Consider the following 21,218-nt stretch of genomic DNA (forward strand, 5'->3'; position numbering starts at 1 on the left):
AAAAAACAAAATAAACCCAAGATACCTTAAACTATAGTATAAACTATGATATTGTTATCAGGGTTCAACTGTGTAGTTTTTGAGTCAAACTCATTGACCCATGTTTCACGAGTAGTGGTTCACAAGAACCTATCTCTCATGAGAATGAATGGTCCACTTAACACTCATTGCATCTAGGTGATGCTCATAGGGATGAAACACTGGGACTTCCCGGGAGGTTACCCATCCCAGTACTACTCCAGCTCAAGCGTGCTTAACCACAGAGTTCCCTCCAAGGTTAAACCCACTTAACTTGCAACCCCATTTGCAAACCTTCAGCAAGTGTTGTGCCTTATGAACCATTCATTATAGAGCCCCTTTAGCTCATCAATTGATAAGCAAGAGGTATTTTCCACAACAAATCAAACTATGATATTACTATCAGGGTTCAACTATGTAGTTTTTGCGTCAAACTAATTGACCCATGTTTCACGAGTATTGGTTAAGTGCGCTTGAGTTGGAGTAGTACTGGGATGGGTGATCTCTCAAGAGGTCCCAGTGCTTCACCCTTGTGAGCATCACCTAGATGCAATGAGTGCTAAGTGGACTATTCATTCTCATGAGAGATGGGTTCTTGTGAACTGCTACTCGTGAAACATGGGTCAATGAGTTTGACTCAAAAACTACACAGTTGGACCCTGATAGCAACATCATAGTTTGACTTGCTATGGAAAATACCTCCTACTTATCTATAAGATAACTTATAAAATAAATATCCCACACAGTTTTTGAAGCAAAACTAATTAAAAAAAAGTAAGAGACTGAAAACATTAGTCTCCGCCTATAGGTAAGCGGGACTAATAATAAATTTTCATACCTAATTCAAGCAAAAATTACACAGCTTAACTAGATCTCTTTATCTATTTTTACACTCCTCTACTTTAATCTATTTTAAACTAAATAAACTAATGACAAGAACTTGGACCTTTGCATTTCTTATTTTAATTTAAAATGATCTCTCATTACGCCAAAGGCGTCTCCTTCTATGAAATGGACGAGCTAAAATTTATGCATCGACGGTGGAAACGGTTGGAAATGGGATGCAAGACGATCAAAAGCATCGCAGTCATTACATCTTCGTTGTTTTTCATTTTTTGAGGTTGATGGATGGGACCCTTTGCAATGAGAATCAAACACATGACTATACTCCCATGGTGCGTTCTTCACGGTATTAATTCATGTGGTTCGTCCACTATTAATGACAGTTGTGTGCATAGATAACAATGGAGAAGCATTTTCACTAGTTCTGTAATGGACAACTAGATAATTATTACGTCCAACTTGCCTGCACATGGTACTATTTGACAGTTGACATTATTTCGTCATTTCCACCTAACATTTTCCCACAGAACCGTCCATTTCCCGTCCAACTTTCCTTCGATTCATGCATTCTGCGTACTGTCAATTTTCTCGTCCATCTTTCTCTCGATTCATGCTTCCCATGTATATCGATCTTCCCGCATATGTCAACTGTTCGCATTGTTTTGTTTCCGCTACACCTACGCTTCATTTCGCGTGCAAAATGACATAAATTTGAGCTGTCTATTTTTTTTATGACTGCCGCAAGGTGGGCATTAACTCTAAGTTCCCGTATACCATCTATATAAAGTACAAATAGTAGAGATAGTTCTTCATTATATATTCTTTTAACTTAAACTTTAAGGGACTTTAAGGTGGGCATTAACTTTTAAAACTTTTGAATTTTTGGCCATAGCATGTATGTTTTTCCCTTAATTAGATGTTCGATTTTTTTTTTAAATTGTTAATTTTTTGTCCTTTTTACTTTATTATAATTATTATATTATAATATATTTATATAAATAAATGAATTTTAATATATATTAAATGAATTTTAATATATATTAAATGAATTTTATTAATATTTTAATTCATATTTAGATAATATGTTTTAAAATATATATATTTATAATTATTTATTATTTATTAATTTTATATTTTAGTATTAATTATTAATTTTTAAAATTGTTATTTAATTAATATCTAGGTTCAAATACAATTGAACTTTAAATTTAGTTTTTTAATTTTAATTTTGGTTTAAATTTAAATTTAAATTTAAAATTTGTTTTAATTGTTTATGTTTTTTATGACAAATAATAATTAAAAGTTAATAGAATTAATTTAATCTTTAATTATTTACAATTTTACTTTAATTTAAATGATATTATTAATATTTATTATTTTTGTTAGTATTTGAAATTTAATGTATTTTGATTTTGCATTTAATTTATAATTAAGTTTGATTATTTTTTAATGACATATTTTTATGAAATTACAAATAATAATTACAACTTATCATAATTATTTGTCTTATTAAAATATTAATCATTGTATAAATCTCTCTCTCTCTCTCTCTCTCTCTCTCTCTCTCTATATATATATATATATATATATATATATATATATATATATATATATATATATATATATATATATATATATATATATATATTCCTCTCTCTATCTCTCCCTCTATTTTTCACTTCCTGCATCTTTACCTTTCTACCTCCTCATCTTCCCCTCTCATTGTCCCCCTCTTTTTATCTCCATTCAACTCCCTCTCCATCTTCATCTCTCCTTCCATCTCTTGCTCTTTATATATTTCTCTCTCACACCCCTGTATCTTTCCCAAGTTACATCTCTTTCTATCTCTATCTCTCTTTCTCTCTCTCCCTCTCTTCCTATCACTCCTTTTTATACCTATCTACTTATTTTTCCTCCCTCTCTATCTATTCTTATATATTTGTCTTCCTCTCTATCCCTCTCGCCATATCTCTTTAACTTTCCCCTCTCTATCTCTCCCTATATACCTCCCTTCATTACTTATCTTTGTAACATTGATTCTCTCTGACTCATTCCGAGCCTCTATCTCTATCTCCCTATATCTCCCTCCCTCTCTTTATCTATATCTAATGATATCTACCTTTCTTATTTTAACTCTCTATTTCTCTCTATCTTTACTCTCTTTCTATCTACATCTCTCTACTTCTATATCACTATCTCCATATCTCTCTTTGTGTTCCTCTATCTATTTGTATCCATATCTCTCTACTTCTATCTCCCTATCTCTCTTTGTGTTCCTCTCTATCTATTTCTATATCGCTCCCTCTCTCTTTTACCTCCAACTCCATCTATATGTCCCTCTTTATCTCTACCTCCTTACCACTCTCTCTTCTATCCTATCTCTTACAAACACACACACACTCCATTTTTTTCCCTCCCTAAGTCTATTTCTCTCTCTCTCTCTGTGTCTCTCTCTCTCTCTCTCTCTCTCTCTCTCTCTCTCTCTCTCTCTCTCACACACACACACACACACACACACACTTCTTATTTCTCCCTTGCTATCTCTGACTATCTTTCCCCTCTCTATCTCTCTCTTTTCTCTATATATGTCTATGTTTCTCCCTCTCTATCTACCTAATCTATCACTCACACACACACTTTGTGTTTATCCTTCCCTAATTCTACTTTTATAACTCTTTCTCACACCTCTATTTATTTATTTTCATATATATGCATCCCACTCTCCTCTCTCTCTCTCTCATCTCTCCCTCTCCTCTCCATGTACCTCTCCATCTTCATCTTTATCTCCATCTCTATTCCTATCCCTATCTATGTCTCTATCTCTATCTCCTTACCCATTTATCTCACACTCTACCCCCCCTATCTCTATGTATTTTCATCCATATATTTCCCCCTTCCCTGTTGAAAACATAATATGAAACTCTTCGTAATGGAGCCTTATTATCTTCCTAATTTAGAGGTTTTTTTAAGTCATGTTTGGATCCTTATAAGTGGTTTCATAGTTGATTTGAAGCTATCACTTATTCATTGAGACCTATTTTACACAACAATTTCGTTTGGTAAATGGTCTACCCTTTCACCTAATGCACTACAAAAATGTATGCAAACAATAGGCTATAATCGTCCCTCACTCTATCAATCCACATCTCTCCTTCTCTCACACCCTTTCCATCTTTATCTATATCTCTTCACCTCTCTATCTCCATCCATCCATACTTCTTTCATCTCTCTCTTTATGTCTATCTTGTTATCTCTCTACCTATCTAAACACCAATATCTATCCCTCTCCCTTCATCTCTTTATATATCGCTTTCCATCTCCATCTTTATCTTTCTATCTCTCCCTCTCTATATATGTATCTTTGTCTCCATCTCCATTCCTATCCTCCTCTCGATCTCTATCTCCTTACTCTCTCTCACTCACTCTTTCCCCCTCCATCTCCCCCTCTTTCTATTCTCTCTCTCTCTCTCTCTCTCTCTCTCTCTCTCTCACTCCCTCTTGCAAATGTAACATGAGTTTGTTGGCGATGAAGCCTGATTATCTTCCTAATTTAGATGTTTAATTTAAATCATGTTTTGATCCCTCTAAGTGGATACATAGCTGATTTGAAGCTATCACTTCTCAATTGAGACCATTGTTACACAAAAAAAATTATTTTCCAAAGGACCTACCAATGGATCTCATGTATTAGACAAATGTATGCAAAAAATAGACAAAAAAAATTCAAATTGACCTTCCACACCTTTTTCGGCATACCCATTGCACACCAAGGGTCAATTATGAATAATTTTGTTCTATTTTTTGCATGTATTTGTGCAATATGTGATTAGTCAATTGGCAGGTCATTTAGAAATCTGCTATGCACCCACTTGGTGGGATCTAAACACAACTATAATGAAACCTCTAAATGGAGAAGATAATCAAGCTCCATTACCAAAATGCTCATATTATGTTTGTAATAGGGATAGATAAAGGTTATGAGATACAAATAGAGAGGAAGGTGGAGAGAACATTTAAAAAATTCCTTATATTATAAGTAAATAGCATGGAGAGCACAAAAACATGTAAATTAGGGAAACAAATGACAACAATGTTCAATCTAACATATTGCAAATAGTAATTGTTAATAAGTTTCACAAATAAAATAACTATCCATATAGAGATCATTGATTTATCAATTTGAAATATAAGATCAAGCCTACCATGTTAACAATCAGGGGGCCCCATATGACCTATTTATACAACAACAAAAGGCATATGATTTGGTTATTTCACATCTATAGGACAATACTTTAAACCCACCACTAAAGATTATTGTTCAAGGAACTACAGGCACATGAAAGTCTCACCTGATAACGAGCATAAAGTCTACAATGATGAGATTGGCACCAAATGGACAGTCACCACTACTACTCCTCGCACCAACAGGTGTTGCAACATTCAAAATACAAGCATCAACAATTCATTTTACCGTTCGAATTCCAATCAAAGAAATGGCCCCCCTCCAAGGACAAACACTTGCAAACTTCCAAGAAAGCATGCACTTCATTCATTATATTCTAATAGATGAAATGAGCTTCATTGGTGGAAGGTTAATATAATGCATTGATATGAGGTTGCATGAGGCATTCCCTACGCATAACCAAATCCCATTTGGAGGACGCTCAATCATACTATTTGGTGACTTGGGCCAACTACCACCTGTCAAGGACATTCCAATGTATTTCTTCAAATTTATGAAATGTAACACCTACAATTATAGACTGACAACTTCTAATGTCTCGGTCAAGTTCATCACTCACCTCTACAGAACAATCTATTTTCTTACCATCCAAAAATCCTTTTGGAACAAATGAAATGGTGTCATTGCATAATAAATGCATGTTGTTGTCTTTAGCAAATCCTATTGCCCTAACCACTGCAGAACAAATGAAGGGATTTACATGCTCAAATCCAGATGATGAACAACTACAATCTAAGATCTTGCTATGTATTGGCCAAGAGGTTATGTTGTCAACAAATCTGTGGGTGGAAACAGGACTTGTCAATGGTGCACTCAGACAATTCAAAGAAATTGTATACAATGATGGTGAAAACCCACGTCAACTACCCTTATTTGTTGTTGTTCAATTCCAAATTTACACAGGCCCAACTTGGGATCACAATAACCCAACAAATATATCTATACCACTAAAAATGGCATGGGCCTTAACAATACACAAATCACAACGACTCACTTTTCAAAGAGCAACAATTGACATTGGCAACATTGACCACCAAGGGTTGACATTCACAACTATTTCAAGAGTTCGTGATCTTACAAGTCTTCGCATTCACCCTGCCTTCACATTCGAAAGGTATGCACGAATGAAACAAAGTCCACATGTCACTCGACGCAAAGAAGAGGAGGCACGATCGAAGACATTATCAGATGCACAATCTACTAACCATCCAAGCATATGAGGTTTGTTCCTTCTATTCTTAGTTCAAAACTAATATTATGCATACCATTCTATCTTACCACATTGCTCAAATTAAACTACTCTATTTGACAAATTTCAGGTGTTTTGTAAATGTCCAAGACATGTTCAAAACAATGCTTCTAATCTTGATTTTTGAAAGGTAAATTATTAAACTCACTCAAGTTATACAAATTCAATTTGACAATTTTTCTTTTGCACAGTATTCTTCTATATACTATGATTCAATTACACTACTCTATTTGACAAATTTTAGGTGTTTTCTAAAACCGTGAAACGTGTTCAAAACAATGGTTATGCTTTACATCTATATATGGTAAATTATTAAACTCATTCAGCTTATACAAATTCAAATTCACAAATCTTGTTTTGCCCACTATTCTTCTATAGAGTATGATATCAACTGTGGAACTATGTATCCTATTATAGGGATTGTAATAAAATTCGCGCTAAACCTATAAATGAAGAAGCTATGCAAATGTTTTTTGCAAATCCTCTTTCAGCGTTTAAAGTGCATTTTCTTTACAGGTTCCAACTAATTTTCAAATGTAGACCAAATGTTCAATTCCACAATGTTTCTAATTAAATTCTCCACTTTGTAAATATTTTTTCAAAACAAAATTAGTAAATAATGAGATTTTGAGCTTTGTATATGATACAAAATCTAACATTTCAATATTTTGTTCCTTCACTCCAATTACTTGATTTCATTCTACCTATTTCATAAAGCAACTATTCTCCTAATTACCCTTTCAGATTTTTTTCAATATTTTCCTATTCAGCATACACATTGCATACCAAGGTGCAATTGCTAGTTTATTACATATAAACATGTATATATAGGACGTATCTTACCTCTTTATACTACAAGATTCACCTAGGATAAGGAGATAGATAATCATTAAACAACTGGAAAACAATGGTCCACAAATCGAGAATCAATAATATACACCATTCTTGACTTGGCTTATTTATTACTCTTTATTATTTGACGTTATAGCTGTCTTTTTGGCGGTGTCGAGTGTTGTAAGATTTGACTCTCTTCATCCTGATGATGGATCATGGAGTGTGATCCGAAACGTTGATGCAAAAATCTTTCACACAATCGAATCCAGAAATACTCTCTTAATTATATGATAGATTGTGGAAATCTCTTAGAACTGACAAGGATAGTACGAAGCCTAATCTGGGAAATATTAATGGCGGGGACGGAATAAAAGGAAAGAAACGGTCAAAACAGCGCAAAAAAATAAGACCAACGGAAAATAACATAAAATCCGACGGCCGAAGACATTTCAATCATCTTCCACGTCTATTGGAAAGCGGGGATTGTTGAGTGTTGATCTCGAATTTAAGGTCGTCCTCCTCAAATGATAAAAAGTTTTGGGAGTAAAAAACAAAAAAAATAAAATTTTAACACCCCATCTTCTACTCACTGGTGTGCCTTGTCTTTTCACTGCGTTGGCAATCAGAGTCTTCCTGCCATCTCTGATCAGAATGCCTCTGCTCTCTTATTTGACGGGGCTGTACAAGCTGTTGCTCTTTGGTACTTTTGTCCTCGATGACAAGAAAGAAAAAAGGTGATGTGTTGGCATACACGGACATACTGACTTGGCTGACGTGTTAAGTGTTTTTAAAACATGTTCTTTGGAGCCATGTTGGTGACACGATAGCTCTGACTTTGCATTTATGTTAATGACATTTTTGGTTTAAAATTGCTACGGTTTAAAGGGCATATTTCCCATGATACTTATTGTATCGAACAAGTTAATGTTTTTCTTGGAAGTTGCATTTGGCGTTTCATTTGTTTTGGTTTGGAGTCCGTCAAACCCTAACGCCGTGTGAGTCACAGTGCCGCTGGAGCTACAGAGCTCGAATCAGTTACAGAGAATGGTGCGAACAATGGTTTCATTCAAAAGATTAACGGTTGACTGGTTAGTTTATTTGTTCAGTTTGCGTTTAACAGGTATGGTTCTTGAAACACATGATTTAAGAGATTCTGTTTACCTTGGTTCGAATTTTTTAGTTATGCAAAATAAAAATAAGGAAGTGGTTGTGCTTTATTTTTGTTTTTCATGACTGGGAAATTAAAATGTCTTCCGTTTCTACTGTTTCCGTTGCACAGTTAGAATCAGTTATTTGTTTTTCAGTTTACAAATCTTGTAAGTTAACAGGTTATTTAAGATGAAAACGGGATTCTTTCTGGGTGTGCATAAAAACAGATTGACAAATCAGTCTGTGAGAAGAAAAACGGAGAAACACAGTGCCATAGTTTGAGTGTGAACAAAGTTCTAACATTAAAACAGAGAAATACAGTGCCGTGTTTTGAGTGTGAACAAAGTGGAAGCGTTAAACAGTGCCGTAGTTTAACAGAACCAGCCGAGGGTTTCTTGAGAATCAATACTCTGTTTTTGTTACAGAGTATATGAGGCTTCATTGAATTGAAACCATATTATTCAGTGTTTATTGATTTGAAATCATACAGTACAGAGTATTTGAGGTTTTATTTGATTTGAAATCGTATTGTTCAGGGTTTGTTGATTTGAAATCATACTGTTCAGAGTATATGAGATTTTATTGATTTGAAACTATATTTTCAGAGATTGGATAGTGTTGAAGAATATTATTGCAAAATTTTCATATGTACAGACTGATAAAAATATTCTCGCTCCAATCCCTGATGGTTTTGTGACTGCAAGAATAAAGTGCATGCATAAAATCACCAGTGGTTGTAGCTCGAGTTGAAATATACATTGATAAGAAGAGGGGTTGGTGCTCCTTGAGGCCTTGTGGTTTCTAAAACATGTGAACTGAGTTGGTGCTCTTTTTGAATTAACATAAGGGATCTTCCGAGTGGTTTTTCTACCCCAAGAGGGTTTTCCACTCATGCAAAATATTGTGTTATGTTGCATTGTCGTGTTTCATTCTGTTTACTAGTGTATGCTCTGATACATCATATTCTAGTCCTCTTTATCTCATACTCTGTTTAGTTGGATATATGTAATGCAATATTGAAAGTATTTTTAATGTTTCAAGTTTGTGTAATATTTTTAATACCATTTTGTTAAACAAGGTCTGAATCAGATGTTTTAGTTGGTTCAATGGTATACTTTATGCTGCATTAATGTACTCCTTCAAAGTGTTAAGTCTCAGCCATCTGTTCACACTGTGAATTAAAATTGTCAAGGTCCATAAAAGTATAACTCGTTAAAATTTTGTCACACTCTGATTCACCCCCCCCCTCTCAGAGTGTTTTCCACTTCCAACAAGTGGTATCAGAGCATAGGGTCCCTCATATAGGTCTGTCCTAGGGATTGTTCCTGGTCACTTGGAAGTTTGTTTTATGGCTCAAACTCAGGAAGGTGCTTCACTTTCAAGAGCTCCTCTTTTTGATGGAACTGATTATGTGTTCTGGAAAATTAGGATGGAAACTTATCTCATTTCAGTTGATCTTAATGTGTGGAATATTGTGATCACAAAATATACAGTTCCTTCTATTATTCCTACTGATCCTGATGATAAAACTAAGTATGAGTTAAATGCCAGAGCTAAGCATGCTCTCTTATGTGGTCTCACTAAAGATGTTTTTGTTAAAGTCATGCATTGTTCTTCTGCTTATGATATTTGGAAAAAACTTGAAACCATTTATCAAGGGGATGCTAAGGTTAAGGAGTCTAAAATCCTTACACTCAAAAATCAGTTTGAATCCTTAAGAATGAAAGAAGATGAAACAGTAGCAAGTTATTTTCTTAGAGTTGATGAAATAGTTAATTCCAGAAAGGGTCTTGGTGAAGATGTTGAAGAAAAGGAGGTTGTCAATAAAGTGATTAGAACCTTGTTACCCAAGTTTGAAACTAAGGTTTCAACCTTAGAAGAAAAGAAAAGTTTTTCTACCATGACACTTGATAATCTTCAAAGCATTCTTACTGCCTATGAGATGAGGATAGGTAATAATCCTTCTTCTTCAAAAGAAACAGCTTTTAAAGTAGAAAAGAAAGAAGAACCTGATAGTGACTCTGAACTTTCAGATGCTATAGAAGCCCTTTTTGTTAGAAAACTAAAAAAGAAATATAAGGGAAAATTACCTTTTAAGTGCTTTAATTGTGGCAAAGCTGGACACTTTGCTGCTCAATGTCCTCTAAGTGATCAAAACAGTGAAGAGGAAAAACCAGAAAAATTCTACAAAAAGAAAATGTGGAATCCTAAAAGGAGATTTAATACCTTCAAGAAAAAGAAGAGTCTTTTTACTAAAGAAGACTCTGGAAATGAATCAGATGATTCACCTTGTGAAGGTGATGAAACTCTATTTATGGCAGAATTAGAAGATGTAACTAGCAAAACAGAAAATGAATTTGAAGATCTAGATCAAGGAGAAATAGATCTTGAAGGAGAATTGTTGTGTGCCTTAAAAGAAATAAAGAGGTTAAAGAAACTTGCAGCCTCACATGAAAATTCAAATCAGATTTTACAAGTTGAGTTAAATGATGCAAATTTAGTGACTTCAAACTTGAAGTCCCTTCTTGAAGAAAGAGAAAAGAAAATTGAAACATTAGAACAACAGTCCACAAAACTTCAAAAACAAATTGAACAGTATGAAAGTACAATACATCTAAATGATATCTTGAGCAAGCAAAAATTGCATAAAGATTTGGCTGGTTTAGGGTTTGATAAAGCTGAATCATCAAGACAGAACACTAAGCCTGCAACTAGAAAATCATTTCAGACTTATAACAGAACAAAACCTTTTAGGTTTGGCTTCTTTTATGGATACTGTTTCTATTGCAATAGGTTTGGTCATAAGGTTAATACTTGCAGATTTCTGCAGCAAAGATCTCCTATGGTTGGGTACAATCAAGGATATGACTTTCCAAAAACAGTAAAGTGTAATAAGTGTAACACTTTTGGGCATACTACTATACAGTGCAAAACAAAGGCAAGTCCTAATAAAATATGGAAACCTAAGTTTGTAACTGGTATTGAGCAATCAATGATAGTGCAAACTGCATTTTTCTCAAATAAGAAATCTTTATGGGTGTTGGACAGTGGCTGTTCACACCATATGACAGGAGATAGAAATAAATTTCTGCATCTTGAAGACTTTAATGGTGGCTTTGTATGCTTTGGGGATAATTCAGGAGCTTATGTTCGAGGTAAAGGTACATTATTGCTAAATGATGATACTCCTATTCATGATGTGTACTTTGTTGAAGGGTTAAAGCACAATTTATTGAGTGTCAGTCAAATTTGTGATAGTGGTTACAGTGTATCTTTTAGCTCTCAAGACTGTACTATCAAAAATAAATCTGGTAAAACTGTTGCTGCTGGTTTGAGAACAATTGGCAATGTCTATAGTCTTCTTGATTCCACTGACTATGAGAATAATGAAGGCATTTGTCTTATGGGTCAAATAGAAGAAAATTGGTTATGGCATAAACGCCTAGGACATATAAATTTTGACAATCTGGTTAGAATCAGTAAAAATCAGAATGTTAGAGGTTTGCCTATTTTGAATAAACCATTCAATTCAGTTTGTAAAGCATGTTTGAAAGGAAAGCAAACAAAAGTGTCTTTCAAACCTAAAGAACATTCTTCTACTAGACCATTACAGCTTGTTCACACAGACTTATGTGGTCCTACAAGGACACAGTCTATAAATGGTGAAAAATATTTTATGCTTTTTGTTGATGACTATACCAGAATGGTATGGGTCACTTTCCTTAAACACAAATCTGAAGCATTTGATAGGTTTAAGATTTTCAGAAAAATGGTTGAACGAGAATCTGATCTAAAGTTGAAATGCTTGAGATCAGACAAGGGTGGTGAATTCACTTCACAAGAATTCATTGATTACTGTGAAAGACATGGTATTAAGAGACAATATGCTGCTACTCGTACACCTCAACAAAATGGAGTAGTTGAGAGAAAAAATAGAACAGTCAAAGAAATGGCTCGCACAATGCTTAATGAGGCAAATCTACCAGACAGATATTGGAAAGAAGCTGTACACACAGCTGTTTACATTTTGAATCGTGTTCAAATCAGGGTAAAATCTACCTTTACTCCTTATGAACTTTGGTATGGAAAAGCTGCTTCTATCAAATATTTCAAGATTTTTGGTGCAAAATGTTATCTAAAAAGAGATGAAGAAAATCTAGGAAATTTTGAGCCTAAAACTGATGAGGGTATCTTTCTTGGATACTCTACTCATAGCAAAGCATATAGATGTTTCAATAATAGACTGAATAAAATTGTTGAAACAATAAATGTAAGGTTTGATGAACAATTTTTGTTAAGTAATGATTTGCAGGGTATTGAGGAAGAGGAAATTACTTTAACAAAGGTTGATCAAGTTCCTAAACCTGCAGAAACAGAAAAGAAAAATGATTCATCAAGTTCTGATGAAGAAAATACAGAGAATTCAAATGCAGAGACAGGTACTCTTCATTATACACCCTCAAAAATTATAACAAAGAGACATCCTCAAAGTCAAGTTATTGGCAAAATAGATGCAGGTATTTTTGACTAGGAGAAGGGCAAAAACAACTGAACAAGCTCAATTGGCTGAACATTTTTGTTTGATAACTGATTTTGAACCCAAAAATGTTTCTGATGCTTTATCTGATGAATGTTGGTTAAATGCAATGAAAGATGAAATCAGTCAAATAGAGAAAAACCAAACTTGGGAATTAGTACCTAGGCCAGATGATAAGAATGTGATAGGAGGCAAATGGATTTTTAGAAATAAGCTTGATGAATCTGGGAAGGTTGTTAGAAATAAAGCTCGTTTTGTGTGTAAAGGTTATGCTCAGCAGGAAGGAATAGATTTTGGAGAAACATTCGCACCAGTAGCTAGATTAGAATCAATCAGAATTTTTCTTGCATACTCTTGCTTTAAAAAATTTAAAGTTTATCAGATGGATGTAAAAACTGCCTTTCTGAATGGTTATCTTGATGAAGAAGTGTATATGGAACAGCCGGAAGGTTTTGAAATTGCAGGCAAATCTGATTGTGTATACAGATTAAAGAAAGCACTCTATGGCCTTAAACAGGCTCCAAGAGCTTGGTACTCTAGACTGGATAATCATCTTAAAGCAAATGGTTTCACTAGAGGTGCTGTAGATAGCAACTTATATGTTAAACTTGAAGGTAATGATGTCCTAGTAGTTGTAATATATGTAGACGATATCATTTTTGGCTGTAATAATGACTCTTTATCCAAAAAGTTCTCTAAAATCATGGAATCTGAGTTTGAAATGTCTATGTTTGGGGAACTGAGTTTCTTTCTTGGTCTTCAAGTGTTACAACTTCAGCAAGGTATCTTCTTGTCACAAACTAAATATGCCAAAGAGATGATTAGAAAATTTAATATGACAGATTGTAAACCAGTCAGCACTCCAATGGAAACAGGCTGTAAATTGATCAAATCAGATGACTCACCTGCAGTAAATCAATCTGAGTACAGGTCAATGATAGGAAGTCTATTATATTTAACTGCATCTCGACCAGATTTAATGTTTGCAGTATGTCTAGTCTCTCGCTTTCAATCTGCACCTAAACAATCTCATTTGAATGCTGTAAAACGAATCTTTAGATATGTTCAAGGCACACTAGATTATGGTCTTTGGTATCCTCGCAATAATGACTTCACTCTTGTGGGTTTCACTGATTCTGATTGGGCTGGTTGTCTCGATGATCGTAAAAGCACCAGTGGAGCTGCCTTCTTTCTTGGTGATTGTCTTGTTGCTTGGCACAGTAAAAAACAAGATTGTGTCACTCTATCCACCGCAGAGTCAGAATACATAGCAGCCACTGCTTGTTGCACACAACTGATATGGATGTCTCATCAAATTACTGATATGGGTATTTCTACTATTAAGCCCATTTCAATCTATTGTGACAATACTAGTGCAATTGATCTTTCAAAAAATCCTATTATGCACTCTCGTACTAAACATGTTGCCATTAAACTTCATTTTTTACGAGATCAGGTGTTGGCTAATGAGTTTCAATTGGTGTTTGTTCCTTCACAAGCCCAAGTTGCTGACATTTTTACAAAAGCCTTATCTAAAGAAGTTTTTGAACGATTAAGGGATAGATTGGGAGTATTTTCTCAATCTGCTCTTGTCTTCACCTAAAGAATACTTTGAGGGGGAGTGTTGCTCTGTTGCTCTCTTCTTTCCTTTTGTCCTTGTATTGAAAAAAAAGAAAAAAAGGGGGAGAATTTGGTATTTGGTTATACAGTATTTATTTGGTTATACAGTATTTCATTTTTTTTGCAACAGTGAGTAACATTGGTATACAGTGACAGATTGGTATTTGGTTATACAGTATTGGTATACAGTGACAGATTGGTATTTGGTTATACAGTATTTCATTTTTTTTGCAACAGTGAGTATACAGTGACTATACAGTGACAGATTGTACAGTTTGGTATTTGTGTTTTTTTTTGGCATGTTTGACAGTATACAGTGACAGTATTTCATGTTTGACAGTATACAGTGATAAATTTTTCATTTTTGACAGTATACAGTGATAGATTGGATATTGTGACATTGGATATTGGCATTTTACAGACTTGGCATGTTATTGGCATTTCATTGGCATTACAGTGATATTACAGTGACAATTGACTTTTCAGGCATTGGAATTTCATTACAGTGGCACAAGCATTTTGGGTATTTCAGTTCAGTATTCTTGTTTGATTCAGATTGGGAGTTCATTATTTACAGAATTGCAAGTTCAGAGAATGTTTTTTTTACGACAAAGTTCAGTGGTGATGTATATTGCATTTGTTGACAGTGGAATTTCTTGCATTGTTTTTGATCCTTTCAGATGATGGCATTTTTCGTGGCAATAATTGTTTAAGTTTTTTCTTTTTTTTGCCATCAAGGACAAAGGGGGAGTTTGTTGCTCTTTGGTACTTTTGTCCTCGATGACAAGAAAGAAAAAAGGTGATGTGTTGGCATACACGGACATACTGACTTGGCTGACGTGTTAAGTGTTTTTAAAACATGTTCTTTGGAGCCATGTTGGTGACACGATAGCTCTGACTTTGCATTTATGTTAATGACATTTTTGGTTTAAAATTGCTACGGTTTAAAGGGCATATTCCCCATGATACTTATTGTATCGAACAAGTTAATGTTTTTCTTGGAAGTTGCATTTGGCGTTTCATTTGTTTTGGTTTGGAGTCCGTCAAACCCTAACGCCGTGTGAGTCACAGTGCCGCTGGAGCTACAGAGCTCGAATCAGTTACAGAGAATGGTGCGAACAATGGTTTCATTCAAAAGATTAACGGTTGACTGGTTAGTTTATTTGTTCAGTTTGCGTTTAACAGGTATGGTTCTTGAAACACATGATTTAAGAGATTCTGTTTACCTTGGTTCGAATTTTTTAGTTATGCAAAATAAAAATAAGGAAGTGGTTGTGCTTTATTTTTGTTTTTCATGACTGGGAAATTAAAATGTCTTCCGTTTCTACTGTTTCCGTTGCACAGTTAGAATCAGTTATTTGTTTTTCAGTTTACAAATCTTGTAAGTTAACAGGTTATTTAAGATGAAAACGGGATTCTTTCTGGGTGTGCATAAAAACAGATTGACAAATCAGTCTGTGAGAAGAAAAACGGAGAAACACAGTGCCATAGTTTGAGTGTGAACAAAGTTCTAACATTAAAACAGAGAAATACAGTGCCGTGTTTTGAGTGTGAACAAAGTGGAAGCGTTAAACAGTGCCGTAGTTTAACAGAACCAGCCGAGGGTTTCTTGAGAATCAATACTCTGTTTTTGTTACAGAGTATATGAGGCTTCATTGAATTGAAACCATATTATTCAGTGTTTATTGATTTGAAATCATACAGTACAGAGTATTTGAGGTTTTATTTGATTTGAAATCGTATTGTTCAGGGTTTGTTGATTTGAAATCATACTGTTCAGAGTATATGAGATTTTATTGATTTGAAACTATATTTTCAGAGATTGGATAGTGTTGAAGAATATTATTGCAAAATTTTCATATGTACAGACTGATAAAAATATTCTCGCTCCAATCCCTGATGGTTTTGTGACTGCAAGAATAAAGTGCATGCATAAAATCACCAGTGGTTGTAGCTCGAGTTGAAATATACATTGATAAGAAGAGGGGTTGGTGCTCCTTGAGGCCTTGTGGTTTCTAAAACATGTGAACTGAGTTGGTGCTCTTTTTGAATTAACATAAGGGATCTTCCGAGTGGTTTTTCTACCCCAAGAGGGTTTTCCACTCATGCAAAATATTGTGTTATGTTGCATTGTCGTGTTTCATTCTGTTTACTAGTGTATGCTCTGATACATCATATTCTAGTCCTCTTTATCTCATACTCTGTTTAGTTGGATATATGTAATGCAATATTGAAAGTATTTTTAATGTTTCAAGTTTGTGTAATATTTTTAATACCATTTTGTTAAACAAGGTCTGAATCAGATGTTTTAGTTGGTTCAATGGTATACTTTATGCTGCATTAATGTACTCCTTCAAAGTGTTAAGTCTCAGCCATCTGTTCACACTGTGAATTAAAATTGTCAAGGTCCATAAAAGTATAACTCGTTAAAATTTTGTCACACTCTGATTCACCCCCCCCCTCTCAGAGTGTTTTCCACTTCCAACACAAGCTGCCGTATAAACTCAAAAACAATTCTTAATCTGCATTCATATATGTTTTGGGTTAATTTGAACCGTTGATTTTCGAAAACCTATGGATGGGATTAGTTGAATGGTCTTGCAACTTGTTTTATTGCTTCTCAGCCGTCGATCTGAGAAGTCCAGCAGCTCTTTCTCAGACAAAAGATGGTCGACATGGGGAAACCGATGAACAAAAGATATTTTTCGAGAGGTAAAATATTTTCTGCGCGTCATTATTGGCCTTTATGGAAAAAGCCAAACTCTGAAAAGTAAAATATAGTGAAGACAGAACAGAGTGAGTATTTCTCCAGTCGCATTGCATCGATACAGGTGTCAGTTTAGCTCTCTACCCATCTACAGGGTGCTATAAAGAAAGTTTTGTTTTCATGCTTGTGATAATAGTTATCCGCTTAAAGGGTTTCAGATGCAGCAAGCCTTAGGTAAAATGAATATTCCTTTTTCTCTATTATTTACAGTCTTATCAATTAATCCCTCTCCGCTCTGTTGTAACAGTTTATAGGGCGATCCTTTTTCTATTAAATAGTTTGTATTATAGATTTATTTTAGTCTACATATGTGCGTGGCTTCTAGATGGCAGATTTGTTTTCAAAAGTTACAGGAAATTTTAGCCGCTTGAAACATTTCCTTTTCAAAAGAATTATTGTGTGTTTATTCATTTTATTTTAACTACTTTTAGTAACTTATTTCTGTTATTACATCATTTTAAGAAAACATAATGAATGATAAATAAATAATAATAATACAGAGGGATGATTTGTGTACCGTTCATTCTGCTCATCTTACTCATCTTGCACTCTTTTTAATTTTTTAATAAATTACTTTGATTTGGAAAGGAACAAATACTCTTTTAATGCTGGGCAGCAGATTAATGTGCAGTGGGCCCACATGGGGTTGAGGTCTCACTGCTCGCTCCCTTAGTTCGGTTGCTCCCGCCAGTCTCTTTCTCTAATGTTTTCCATACCTACCTTATGTTAAAATTAGTGTGTTTGCAGCCAAAGAAGACACGAGCTCATTCAATGCCCATTTTTAAGAGTGTAAATTTCCCTTGTGAAAAACTCTGTGATAAGATTTTAAATAATCTCTTTTGGGTCAATTTCTAATAAAATTTCAACATCAAATACAATATAGATAAACAAAAGTTTTACTAGGTAATAATGAACCCCACGAACAGGTTTGTAGTTAGTGGTAGATAACAGATCCCCAAATGCTTACTGGGCTCATCTTCATTTGTTTTTCGAAAGAGTTTTCTATGTGATGAATATAAATAAGACTTGCTGGGTTAAATTCACACTCGCTAACAGGGTTATCCCTTTATTTCTCAGTAGCAATGGAAAAAATTCTTGACTAATAATGTGGGGCATGGGATTTGTATTCTCTCATGTCACACGGTCAAGGATTTTGTTTTTCCTTGTGGTAGGTTTTAGTCTACAGGCTTTAGGGCTGGGAAGTGGCTATACAGTCACATAAAAAGCAAATTATATAGAAGGAAAAAGTCACATCGTATATGGTTTATGGTTTAAAGTTGAGGGTATAGAGTTTGGTATTGGATATATAAGGTTGAAGGTTTAGCATATAAGCTTTATGGTCTAGGGTTGAAGAATAGTTTAGGATTGAGGGTTTAAGATTGAGGGATAGCGTTTAGGGTTGATGGTATAAGGCATATGATTTAGGATTGAATGTATATAGTTGAGGGTTTATCATATAGGCTTTAGAGCCTAGGCTTGATGGATGGGATTTAGGTTTGAGGGAATAAGGTATAGGGTTTAGTACTGACAGTATAGGGTTTATTGTTGATGGTTTATGGTTGATTGTATAGGGTTTATTGTTGAGGGTATATGGTTTATGCTTGATTGTATAATGTTGATGGTTTAGCATATAGGCTATATAGGCTTTAAGGCCTAGGGTTCAAGGTTTAGGGCTTATGTTTGAGGGATGGGGTTTAAGGTTGATGCTATAAGGTATAGTGTTTGAGAGTATAAAATTTAGGGTTGAGGGTTTAGCTAAAAATCAATATTTTTTTGGGATTGATTAAAATAATGCATTAAATAATAATTTCTCTAGAATATTTATTATTTTTTATACATCATCATAATAATTGTCATTAAGATAGGGAGAGGGCATTGGTGATCTGAGTTAATTTTGTTGATGATATAACAACTACACGAAACATAACATGATATGGATTATTATCTAATTATAATTAAGGATCACTCAATTCATCACATTAACATATTTAATGAGAGGTGTCTTTGAATAATTGTATAGAGATTTGCACAAGTTTTTGATTTTGATATTCTTATTAACTAAACAAAAAAAATATCATTTAAAATATTACATATATACAATCAAAATTATCTCAATACCATTTAATGATTATGAATCTTATTTTTCTTTGTTTTTATGTTCAATATAATGATCTAATAATTAAATCTTTAATGAGAGTGAAAGAGTGCAGCAATATTCAGCTCCATGTTCTTCTTGACAACTAATAAACATGCAAGATAATTATGTGATATCTCTCGGCATTATTTTATATTGTATGTATATTAAGAAACTCTATTATTATCCATATTTTTGAAACTCTTGTATACTACTAATATTCTTGCAATTGTCAGATTTCCTTCTATTATAAGATATCTCTCAGCATTTTTCAAATGATGGGTAAATGCATGAAATATGACATCTTTTGGTTTTTGTGAAGGTGTTATTTTATAATTCCAAATAAAATAGAACCCTCGCCACATGTCTCCAACTATATGGAATAGTTACATTCAAATGATAGTGGAAGAGTGCCATAATTTCCTTCTATTATAAAATATCTCTTGGCATAATTTACCTATATTTTTTAAATATAGATATATTAGTACATGTGTTAGGTGTAGAGGATTTTTTATTATTAATTATGTCATTATGTCAAGAGGCATGTACAATGACATCAAAATGATCCGTAAACAAAAATCCATTTCTAAAACAATTTGACATGTAAATGATGGATAAATGCATGAAATAAGTCATGTTTTTTGTGGAGGTGTTGTTTTATTACTTCAAATAAAATAGAACTCTTGCCACTTGTCTTCAACTACATTCACCACTTTTTGCATGTAGGAGTTTAATTAATAGATTTGTATTCTTGACGTTTAATTTTTTAGAAGAAAATTTATTTTACAATGATTCTTTTCTATTATAAGATATCTCTAAGACATCTCTCTGCATATTTTACATATATTTTTTTAATATAAATATAATAGTATAAAAATAAAAGCACTAGTAGAAAAAGCCTGTTGTATCCACTTAAAAATGGATAAAAGGTTTATTAGGGATGGAGTACTTGTTTTTAGAATTACCACGAAAATTTTAAGCCACTTTAGCCCATTGTTTTTCAAAAGAAGATTTTCCTGCGTTGTCATGTCAGTCATATTTCAATATTATTGCGCTCTAGCAATAATAAAATACAAGTCTTTTTCTCCTGGTGTTCAATTAAAGCCACCCTTATCTGCCCCAGACTATTTACTCCACTACAGGCAATTATAGTGTGCAATTCCTTTGTTGCAATACCATTCGCAGAAAATGGAATTTACAATTTTCCTGTTTTTAGATTTTATTACGAACATTCCTCATGTGGGCCCCGCCGCTCCTCCATTTAAACTTAAGAGCTGCATTAACAACTAGAGGATATGTAAATAAAACAAAGAAAGAAAATACAAGATTAATTGGACATTATACATATAAAAATGGAAAACAGCATCATTTTAAGTTTAACCAAAGCAATTTCTTGAAGCAGGGGGAGAACCGTGTGGCGTGGAAAAATGCAGATTAGATATTCGATCCGATCTCACAAAGCTCAGTGATACTCCAGGTTGAAAATCTACAAGTTAGTTAAATTATTTTGATTTTACTTCTTAAATAAGATAACATTGACAATTAGAGAGTTGATGCTTCTTTTTCTTCAGAAATCTTTAATCTCATAAATATTTTTTTTTCCAAATTTAGATTTAAGCGGGTTTGTCTCAGCAAGGGGCCATGGAAAGCTCTACGTCTGTAGAGACAGTAGATTAAGGAGCAAAATATTTTAGAGAAATGGGACAGAGTGCGTCTCCTGGATGGTTGGATAAGTGGAAATGACATAAGAGGCTGTTTGGGCTACATGCTTCTCGTTAAAATCGAATCTTCTGGTATGCTCACTTATTATGACATTAATTTTCT

The 21,218-nt window shown here is 33.9% G+C and overlaps 1 long non-coding RNA gene across 1 annotated transcript in view; it reads left to right on the forward strand.

Moving 5' to 3' along the window:
- Positions 1–17,282: 17,282 nt before the first annotated feature.
- The window catches only part of LOC131873608 (uncharacterized), a 50,162-nt gene continuing 46,226 nt past the window's right edge, over positions 17,283–21,218 (forward strand). The window contains exons 1-3 of the long non-coding RNA XR_009371507.1: positions 17,283–17,434; positions 20,797–20,871; positions 21,006–21,187. This is a non-coding gene — a long non-coding RNA (uncharacterized LOC131873608). The remainder of the gene's footprint in view (positions 17,435–20,796; positions 20,872–21,005; positions 21,188–21,218) is intronic.

The sequence above is a fragment of the Cryptomeria japonica genome, chromosome 2 (genome assembly GCF_030272615.1).
Source record: "Cryptomeria japonica chromosome 2, Sugi_1.0, whole genome shotgun sequence".
Lineage (NCBI taxonomy): Eukaryota > Viridiplantae > Streptophyta > Pinopsida > Cupressales > Cupressaceae > Cryptomeria > Cryptomeria japonica.